This window comes from Notamacropus eugenii, chromosome 6 (assembly GCF_028372415.1).
Source record: "Notamacropus eugenii isolate mMacEug1 chromosome 6, mMacEug1.pri_v2, whole genome shotgun sequence".
NCBI lineage: Eukaryota > Metazoa > Chordata > Mammalia > Diprotodontia > Macropodidae > Notamacropus > Notamacropus eugenii.
The window spans coordinates 242,595,289-242,606,871 of NC_092877.1; the positions used below are offsets into that span (position 1 = coordinate 242,595,289).

Consider the following 11,583-nt stretch of genomic DNA (forward strand, 5'->3'; position numbering starts at 1 on the left):
ATCCTAATTCCAGAGTTCCTAGGTCCAGGAGAAAATATTCCAAGCAGCCAGAAAGAAACAATACCAGTACTGTGGAAATACAATCAGGATAACACAAGATCTAGCAGTTTATACATTAAGGGATCAAAAGTGTTGGAATATGATATTCCAGAAATCAAAGGAAGTAGGATTAAAACCAAGAATCATGTTCCCAGTAATACTGAGTATAATACTTCAGGGGAAAAATGGTCATTCAATGAAATAAGATTTTCAAGCATTCTTGATGAAAAGACGAGAACTGAATAGAACATTTGACTTTCAAACACAAGAATCTAGTGAAGCATTAAAAGGTAAATAGGAAAGAGAAATGAGAAGGACTTTTCTAAAATTAAACTATTTATATTCCTACATGAAAAGACAGTATTTTTTTGACTCTTGGGACTTTTCTCAGTATCTGAGTAGTTGGAGGGATTATACACACACACACACACAAACACAAATACATACATGTATACACGTATATACATATATACATACATATTCATATATATATATGTAGAAAGAGAGCACAGGGGGAGTTGAATAAGAAGGGATGATATCTAATAAAGTAATATTAAGGGGTGACAGAGGAATATATTGGGAGGAGAAAGGGAGAAATGGAATGGGAAAAATTATCTATCATAAAAGAGGCAAGAAAAAGCTTTTTCAATGGAGAGCAAAATGGAGGAGGTGAGAGGAAAACATGAAGCTTACTCTCTTCTCATTTGATTTAAGTAGATAATTACTTGCTCACTCAATTTGTTATGAAAATCTATCTTGCACTACAGGAAAGTAGGGGAGAAGGGGACAAGTGGAGTAGGGAAAGGATAGAAGGGAGGGCAAATGGGAGGAGGGAGTAAATAGAAGTAAGCACTTTTGGAGAGGGACAGGGTCAAAAGAGGGAATAGAATAAATGTGGGGGGGGTAGGAAAGGATGGAGGGAAATATAGTTAGTCTTACAGAACTTGACTATTACAGAAGTATTTTGCAAAACTACACATATGTAGCTTATATTAAATTGCTTTCCTTCTCAGTGGGGATGGGTGGAGAAGGAAGAAAGGAGAAAAGTTGTAACTCAGAGTTTTAGGAACTAATTTTGAGAACTGTTTTTGCATGCAAGTGGGAAATAAGAAATACAGGTAAAAGGGTATAGAAATCTACCTTGACCTACAAGAAAATAGAGAAGATGGGAATAAAAGAGGAAAGAGTTGTGATTGAACGGATGGATATTGAGGGAATTGGTAATCAGAATTCAAGATGTTATGGGGTCGAGGGAGAGGAGAGATGGGGAGAAAATTTTGTGTAAATGAACGTTGAATACTAAAAATAAATAAATGAAAACTAATCTCAAAGAGGCTTAAATAACTTCCCAAGTTCATACAGAAAAATGAAAGTGGCAAATGATAATTCAAACAACAATCCTTTGATCTAGACGCATGTTTGTGATAAAGATTACTAATTTTTTTCCCTTCTTAATTAAAAAAAAATTCTTTTGCTCAAGGAGAGAAATCACAACCTGTCCTTTTTTCTATGTCTTGTAACTATTAAAAAATGTTCAGATTTGGGCTGCATCCACACAGAAATAAAACAATCTAATTCAGTGGTGAAACTGTTTGATAATATCTTGCAGACAAATTAAAATAAATGAGTGAGAGAATTTATCATTTATTGTTGACTTTTGAATGCAATAGGATTTAAATCACATAGGAATATTGTCATTTGAATTATTCAGTGTCACTGTGCCCAAGCACATGAGCAAAGACATATTTTTAGAAAAAGAATGCTTTTTGGGAGATGTTACATAAAACCTTTCATTCGTGGTGATTCTTCTACTTCTTCTGATTCATTGTGAGAATACTAAATTGATTGACTGAAGCCTTTAGATTGAATATGCTAGTTGATTTACTTAAGTACATTATAATAAGTCAAGTGAACAAGTATTTATGAAACATCTACAGGATAACTTGGAGATAATCTCAGAGGGAAAGCACTAGGATTAACTGAATCTACTTTCCGTTTGTGCAATTTTATCTGAGGTTTGAAGAAAGTTCAGGAAGCCAGGAGACAGAAACGAGTAAGTAGACAATTCTGGGGATAGACAGAGAAAATATATAGAGTCAAGAATATAGTATCTTGTCTGGGGTATAGCAAGCAGGCCAATTGTCACTGAGTTGCATAATATGTGCATATGAACAAGATGTAAGAAAAAAATGGAAGGTTAGAATGGGACTGGGTTATGAAAGGATTTAAAAAGAGTTGTAAGAAAATTTTCAAATGTAAATGCCTGGCTTAAATTTAGTGACCTGAAAGAATATTTCTATACTCTAAGAACTGCATATATATACTTATATATGCATATTTATATACGTATATATATACATATATATGCATATTTATGTATTTATATATGTATATATACATATATAGGTATATATACCTATATATATGCATTTTAATGAATTCTTATTCTGCATATCTTCCTTAAATAAATGATTGTCACACTACAGACTACAGCAGATATAAATCTTTTTCATTGTCTGTTACTCTATTGATGCCTACGCCTATGTTTTTCTGTTATTAGACTCAATTTTTACCATTATTAGTAGGAATAAGAGTCATCTATTTCTCTCTTTTCAGGAATATTGTGTGGCTATTTCACCTGAATAAAAATTTTACAATTTCAAGAACACTTATAAGACCAATAATCATTAAGCATAATTCATTGTAGAAGGCTTGGATTTGCCCTTTGTGATTTATCATTAGTGGGAAGGGCTGAAGATAATTGCTTTCTGTTCATGATTCACTACATTTGTGAGTGGTTAAGGATTTCAGCTATTGACATATTCCTTTGGATAGATTAAAGGCAATTCTTACACACTAGAATCTTCTTTTCTTTTTTAATATATAATTTATTTATTTTTAAGTTCTTAACGTTCACTTCCATAAGAATTTGAAATAGAAGTTTTCTCCACATCTCTTCCCACTCTCACTCCAGGATAGCATGCACTCCATCCACCCCTTCCTCCAGTCTTTCCTCCCTTCTATTACCCACCTTTCTTCCATGCCAGTTGCCCTCTATGTTCCCTTACTGCAAAATGGATTTCTGTACTCCATCGCCTCTATAGCTTAATTTTCAGATGCATGCTAAAGCAATTTTTAACATTCATTTTTAAAGCTTTGAGTTTTATACTCTCCTTCACTCTCCATCCACTTTCATTGAAAAAAAAACAGCAATTCAAAATAGGTCATACATGTATAACAATACAAAGCACTTTAATAATATTTATGTTGTAAAAGATTAACCACATTTTCCTCTGTTCTATTGTGCCTTTCATTTATTCCTTTCTCTCCCTTGACCTGTCCTCCCAGAATAGTGTTTGTTTCTGAATATCCCTTTCCCAATTTGCTGTCCCTTGTACTATCTTCCCTCTCCTATCCCCTTTGCCCTTGCCTTTCAGCAAGGTAAAATAGATTTTCAAATTCAATTGAGTGTCTGTTATTACCTCCTTCAGCCAAATCCCATGAGAGTAAAGCTTAATTATTTCCCTTCACTGACACCCTCTTCCCATATACTGTAGAAGCTCTTTCTATGTATGTGAGATGACTTCCTACATTCTACCTCTCCCTTTCTCTTAACTCCCAATGCATTCCACTGAACAGTAAATTGTATTTTCTTAGGTATTCTCCCTTCATATTTGACCACCATGTGACTTCTGATTATCTGTATGTCTATATCTATAGAAACTGATATCTATCTATCCATCTATCTGTGTATATATACATGCATACACATACAAAAATGTACATATGCTTACCTACATGTATGTAATATACACATACTTACTCTTACACACACACACACACACACACACACACACATATATTCCTCCTACTTTAATCCTGAAAACGGTCTCATGAGTTACAAAATAACATCTTTCCATGTAGGAATGTAAGCAATTCAACTTTAATGAGTTCCTTAAGGCTTCTCTTTCCAGTTTACTTTTTCATGTTTCTCTTGATTCTTGTATTTGAAAGTCAAATTTTCTATTCAGTGCTGGTCTTTTCAACAAGAAAGCTTGGAAGTCCTCTATTTCATTGAAATTCTATTTTTTCCCCGAAGTATTATATTAAGTTTTGCTGGGTAGGTCGTTCTTGGTTTTAATCCTATCTCCTTTGATTTCTGAAATATCAGGGTTCAAGCCCCTCAGTCCCTTAGTGTAGAAGCTGGTACATTCTGTGTTATCCTAATTGTGTTTCCTTAATACTTGAATTGCTTCTTTCTGGCTGCCTGTAATATTTTCTCCTTGACCTAGGAATTCTGGAATATGACTACAATATTTTTCCATTTGCAGTCTTTTTCAGGAGGTGATTGGTGAATTCTTTCTATTTCTACTTTACAATGTGTCTCTAGAAAAACAGATTGATATTGTATGACATATATATACATATATATATGATACGGCATGATATAATATTATGATATGACATGACATGACAAGACATGGAATGGTATGATGTGATATAATAAGATATGATATAATATAATATGATAGAATGTAAGATAAAGCAATATAAAATAAGGCAATGTAATGGCACATCATATCATACCATGTCATGCCATATCATGTCATATAATATAGTGCCAAATAATATATTATCATATCATAACATATCATGTCATGTCATACCATATCATATCATGCCATTTCATGTCTTGTCATATTGTGTTATATCACAATATATGTAACATAATGTGATATGGCGTAACATGATATGATATTATATGATGTAGTATGACATAGTGAGGTATGATATGATATGTAATATAAAATGATATAACATAATACAATGTATCATGATGTAGTATAACACAACATGATATAACATAACATGAAATGACATAACATTACATATCATGTAACATAACATAATATAACATAATACAATATAATATGATATAAATAATGTGATTTGATGTGGCATACTGTGACACAGTATAGTATAGTGTAGTATAGTATAGTATAGGATAGGATAGGATAGGATAGGATAGGATAGGATAGGATAGGAAAGGATAGGATAGGATATTATGGTATGGTATAGTATAGTATGGTATGGTATGGTATGGTATGATATGGTATGGTATGGTGTGGTATGGCATGGTATGGTATGGCATGGTATGGTATGGCATGGCATGGTATGGCATGGCATGGTATGGTATAATGCAGTATGGTATAGTGTTGTATAGCATGGTATAATATAGTATGATGTGACATAGTATTATATAGTATAGTATAAAATAGTATAACTTAGTATAACTTAACCTAATCTAACCTAACCTAACCTAACCTAACATAGTATAGCATATTGTAGCATAGTGTAGCATCGAATAGTATAGAATAGTATAGTATAATACAGTATAGCAGAATGTAGTATAATATGATATGATATGATATAATATAATGTGATGTAGTGTAATATGATATAATACAATATAATGTAATGCAATATAATACAATGTAATATAATATAATAAATATAATGATACAACATGATATTACATGATAAAACATGATATAATATGATATAATATAATGTAATATAATTCCTTGATAATTTCTTGGAAGAAGATGTCTAGATTCTTTTTGTTCATGGTTTTCAGGTGGAACAATAATTTTTAAATTCCCTCTTCTTGATCTATTTTCAAAGTTAGTTGTTTATCCAATGAGATATTTCACATTGTCTTGTATTTTTTCATTCTTCTGGTTTTGTTTTATAATTTCTTGTTTTCTTATAATGTTGTTAGCTTCCATCTACTTGATTCTTATTTTTAAGGGACTATTTTCTTCAGTAAGCTTTTGATCCCCCTTTACAATTTGACTAACTCTACTTCTTAAAGCATTCTTCTCATCATTGACGTTTTCCACCCCTTTTGCCATTTGGGGTAATCTATTTTTAAATATCTTACTTTCTTCAACACTTTTTGGTCTCCTTCAGCAAGCTACTGACTCACTTTTTATGATTTTCTTGCTTTGCTCTCATTTCTCTTCTCAAATTTTCCTCCACTTCTCTTACTTGAGTTTCAAAATCCTTTTTCAGCTCTTCCATAGCCTGAGGGCATTGCAAATTTTTTGGAGGTTTTGGATGTAAAAGTCTTAACTTTTTTATCTTCCACTTATCTTTGCTCTTCCTCATCCAAAAGGATGGCAGAAAATACCTGTTCACCAAGAATGTAACTTCTTATAGTCTTATTTTTTCCCCTTTCTGGCTATTTTCCCAGCCAGTTCCTTGAATTTTGAAGCCTTTGTGAAGTGGAGGGTATCCTCTAGAGACTTGTAAGTTCTCAGTTTCTCCAAGGTGGCACAATAAAGGGACAAGAGTTTATTATTCTCCTGGTCTGTGCTCTGGTCTGGGAGCAACCACAAGCTTTTTTGCCCAGGATGTGTGAGTAGGCTTCCCTCTCCATTGCCTCCACCAGCTCTAACACACCAGTGCTCCCCCTCACCCCAGGATTGCCACTCAGAGCTGATACCTATATGACCACTCAGTTTCCCCAGGGTTTTTTGTTGGAGGGCTCTAAAAATTGATGGTGCTGCTGCAGTGGCTGCTGCTACCCTGGGGCCAGGTCTGGGACCATAATTTTCTCCCTTCTCACCCAGGTGAAAGAGTTTTCTCACTGACCTTTGAAGCTGTATTTGGTGCTTGTGGGTTGAGAAATCTGGTAACCGCAGCTGCTACCCATGATTATGTGACCTGAAGCCTGCTTCAGTTATGTCCATGCTGTATAGTGTTGGGATTGGAAGCTCAATTCCGTGTGGACAGTCTCGGGCGGGTAAAGGTGGGAGCTTCTAAATCTTAGAGCTCTCACGAGACCCCCCCAGGAAATGGTAGGGAATCGAGGTGAACCGAGCTGTCTCGAGTAATTCCGCCTCTTCCCGTGAGAAACGTGATGGGAGAGAGATCTCCCCCCCTCGAGATTGTCCCGGATCCGGGCACACCTAGTTACCTAACAGCACGGTATTCAGATGCAAACTATGCGGCTGAAGGTTAAGTAGGATTGAGGAAGCCTGAAAGTTCTCTTAGCACGTGAGGAGCCAAGAGGACAGTAGGCTCCGCTTTTCTTCTTTCCTCTCTCCCCTCCCCCTCTCTCCCCACTTGTACTTCTATTTCCAATCCCTTAAGATCCTAGCCTCCTTAGGAAATCTCCCCCTCTTCCTCCTAAGGAAGACCCCCCTGAACTTGTAACTGAGACCCTGAAATAAAGCTCAACCCTTGTTCGACTCTGGAACGTCCTTTCTCTCATATGAGCATCCGGTTTTGGCCAACCGAAGACCTCGGAGGTGAGGTAAGAAGACTCGGGTAGCCCACAGGCCTCTAGGCCTGGCAGTATAGTATAGTAAAGGCTGGGCTGCACTCCACTCTGAGCCTGGGGAAATAGACCTTTCCTGCTGGCCTTCCAGGCTATCTTGGACTGGAAATCTCTTTCATTTTGTCATTTTGTGGCTTTTGCTGCTTTATAATTTGTTGATAGTTATTTTTTATTGGTCTTTTTTTGGGCTTTGTGGAGAGAGCTATAGCAGGTCCATCTTTCTAGTCTGCCACTTTGGCTCTGCCCCGACATTATCATTTTCAGTGGCTACTCTGCAAACCTGCCTCTTTCAAAATAGGAAAATGTTAAATTTACTTATGTATTCTACAGATCTCAGGTTATTTCCAAGTTTTGCACTGTGTGTAAATCTCAATTCCATTGCTTATGGAGAAAATACAGCATACCTGCTATGGTCTTCTATGAAGATACACACTTAGAAAACTGCCCGCTCCTCAACTGATCTATCCCCAGGAAGGGAAGAGAATAACTGAATATACTGGAGCTTTAATATCTTTTTCAAATGTGATAACAACTGAAAGTTGATTTGGAGCTGAAAAGAACTGCTATTCTTGGCATAATATTCAAATATATCTATTTTTTCATTAGTAGTTTCACTTCACAAAACTATCTTTACTAGGTCACAATTCTTTTACAGTTTCCCAGTAATCATCTAAGTCTGTGAGTGTTTTAGCTTCCCAAGCTCATGAGATCTGAGAGGTTTCATACCAAAGAGTACTTTGTTAACTTCTTTTAAAAGCCATAGTCTTTGTTATCATTTCAGTTTCACTTTGTAGGGTAGCCAGAACATACGAAGATGCTTTCAACAACAATTAAATTGATCGTTCGGTTCTGTGCACTTTATAAATCTCCATGAAAGAGAGGAATACAATATTTATCCCAGTTCATCATGACATTTTGAGATGAGTGGAGGGATTCATTTTAAAATTTGTCAAGTACTTTCAATTTCGAGAAATCTGATATTTGATGAGTACTTCTGTAATAATTAGTGTACCTAAAGTCAAAGTTGATTTAGAGAAATAATATGATTAAAAAATAGGAAATCAAGAAAGCTAAGCTTGTGCCACTAGTTACCTTTGACTAGCCAGCTGAAGCTGCTTACATTTTATCATCTACAAAATGAAGGGGCTTATAATAACCAACTCTAAGATTCCTCTCAATTGAAATATTCTTTCTTGTATGTAACTATAAGAGTAATCTAAAGAGAAAGATATAAAATGAAAAAAAAAAGTAAGGGCCAGTAAGCAGTCTAGTTGTTTTCACACACAAATATTTGGTTTACATGCTGACTGCCCTTTGGTGCTTAGTACAAAGAGATTCACTGAGATTCTCTTCTCACCATCATTCACTCACTTTCTCACTTTTAGACTGACAACTTACTGCTACTTACCATTGATCTGAAGCCTCTTCCTTATGATTTCCTTTCATATCCTTCACAATTCTCCCTTCCTCAGGATTTTACACATGGTGGTTTGCTTGTTGTTCTTTCCCCCCCCCTCTGTTTTCATCTTTCAATGGTCCCAATTAAATTAGTATCTCTTTAGGTAATCTCTTTTTCATGAATTTTCTTTAACAGTTATCTCTTTTCTTCTCTTACAATTTTATTTCAATTATCTCAAGAAAACTGCTTTCCTGCTCTTTTTATCTTTTTAAGTTACTTCTCAAAATTATCCTAATTCTGATTAAGGAAAATAAGAAGATTTTGAAATATGATTGATGAGGAAAAGGAAAGCTGCAAGACTTTAAGTGAAATTGAATTTTTTAAATAAAAATGCCAACATCTAGATTCCTTTTCTTAAATAGTAGACCTTCCATCATATACTTCTAATTAAAGTTTTGTTTCCTCAAGCTCCAATATTCCAGAAAAATTAGAACAAAACACTCTCTTTCAATTTTATTATTTTTCTTTTAAATTATAATCATTGCGAGGGTATTGTTTTCTGATCTATTTCGCTGTGAAATTACAATAGTTCAACTAAGCACAATTTTACATTAATATTACTTCTTAGGGAAAATAGATTCTGGATTCCAAGAAATTAACTTACAAGTAAAAATTAGGATTTAACTTATTTGCTAATATAATACTTTGTATATTAATAATTCAATTTTTTTAAAAGTACAAATTCCCACTCCATCACCCCCCAGAGTTTCTCCCACCCTTTATCAAAATGTGTTTTACAATGAAGCAATCCTTCCAGTGTGTTAATCAACAGATATTAGTACACCAGCCTTTCATATGACAATTTTAAAACCCTATATGAGGGCACTTATAACAAAAGATGAAGATGATTTGTATATACATTTTTTACAAATAACTTTTCTATATTTATTCAAATTATTTTCTATGGAAACATATCTAATTTTCAAACTTCATAAATTCAGACATTAGGAATCAGTTTAATGTTTTTGTTTTCCTTGTTGATATGAGGTAGATAGGGTATTGCTGTCTCCATTTTACAAAGGAAAAAAACTGAGATTCAGGTGAAGTTTTTGAATTCCCACTGTCACATAGAACGTTAATGGTTCAGTCAGCATTCAAGTCCATGACTTTGTAGTCCAAACTCAAAGTTCTTTTGGCTGTTAGTTCTTGCCAAGTGTTGAAACTGTAATCCCAAACATACAACATAAAAAGGCACACTAATTTCTGACGTTTGCTATCCTGCAAAATATTTTACAATTGAGTGATTGTACAACTTGTTTTATGCTTAAAATTCCAGTCCTAGACAAAGCTAGTGGCCACCAGCATTGATATGCTTCCAATCCAACAAAACTGATAATGTCAGTTTGAAACTTGACTTTAGAGTCTGAGTTAAACCTAAGCTTATCAAGCTAGAATTGTGCACTGTAGCAGAGAAAGAGGAATCAGGATCAGTCTGATATTTGATGTCTTTTCCAAAATGAGTGTTGCTATTTCCACCTGTCCAGGCTAGGTTGACAACAGTTTCTAACTTCTTGTTCTCTTTCCAAAAAACAAAGCCCCCAAACTCTGAGCCATCATTTCCGTTGATGTGCAGCTGGAATTAATTGGTCTTGTAGCCAACAACAAAGACTCTCTGGGTCACCCAAGATGTTGAAGTTTCAAAATTCTTCTGGTAGCCTGTCAAGCAGCCCTCATAGCCAAGAACCACAGATCCTCATATTGAAGCTCCAGAAATTTCAAAATCCTTGTCACAGCCAAAATTGAGATATTCCTGCTCTTGTCCTGACTTAATCTTTGCATTTTCCCCCAATTTTAGGTGAGAAGGAAGGTCAGATTAAGTCCACGTGCAAGCTGATCTTCAACAGTAATTTTGTTGTCCAATATATTGTCTGTGTTCCCATTTTCTATGAATGTCAGTCTATATTCAGATCATTTTTATTTTGTTTCCAAACTGCCCAAAACTTTGCTGGTCTCAGTGCTTGTTGAACATATAATTTCAAAATCCAGTCTATTCTCAGATTTTGTTTTCAGATTCAGGTTTATTATGCCAAGTCCATAGCCCTTATTAAACATATCCCTGGAAGATTTTCCAAGGTCAGCATAAGTAGGTAGCACAGCCATTTTCTTCTCCCAGTGGACACAGTAGAAGAAGCAACGGGGACCAAACATGCAGGCAAAAGGGCGGCAGCAGCTACTGATCTATTGTATTTTTTAAGGAACTGCTGTCTTCATTCAATTTTTTTCCTTCCTTTTCCGAGCTGTTGACCCTGTCTTGAATACCTCTATTTTCCTTTCCAAATTTTTCCTACCTCTCTTATTTAACTTTTAAAATATCTCTTGAGCTGTTCCAAAAAAAATTGGGGGCTTGAGACTAATTCAGATTACCCTTAGATGTTTTTCATTGTAAGTATATTCACACTGTTGTCCACTTCAGAGGTTATATTTTGATCTTCCCCATTACCATGACAGTTCTGTATTGGTCAAGGTTCTTTTTTGTTTCTTGCTAATTTTTTTTCTATTCAATAGCTTTTATAACTGAGCTGTGCTCCCGTTGCATGGGCGAGAGGCATTTACCCAAGTTTCTTATGCTGGGAGCCAGAGGTCTGGTCACTGGCTTTGTGTGATGGAGCCTTAGGTGTTGGTGGTTGGCTCACTAAAGTAGGGTGGCCCAGTTTCAACCCATCTGCTCTTGCCTGGTTTATAGGGCTGGCAATTTGTCTTCTGTATTGGGGCTAGAGGTCTCACAGCTGTGCCACTGGCC

General features: G+C 35.2%; 1 pseudogene; it reads right to left on the minus strand.

Annotated features, from left to right (window-relative positions):
• Nucleotides 1–10,107: 10,107 nt before the first annotated feature.
• On the minus strand, nucleotides 10,108–10,943 carry LOC140511289 (non-selective voltage-gated ion channel VDAC1-like; annotated as a pseudogene).
• Between the last annotated feature and the right edge of the window lie 640 nt (nucleotides 10,944–11,583).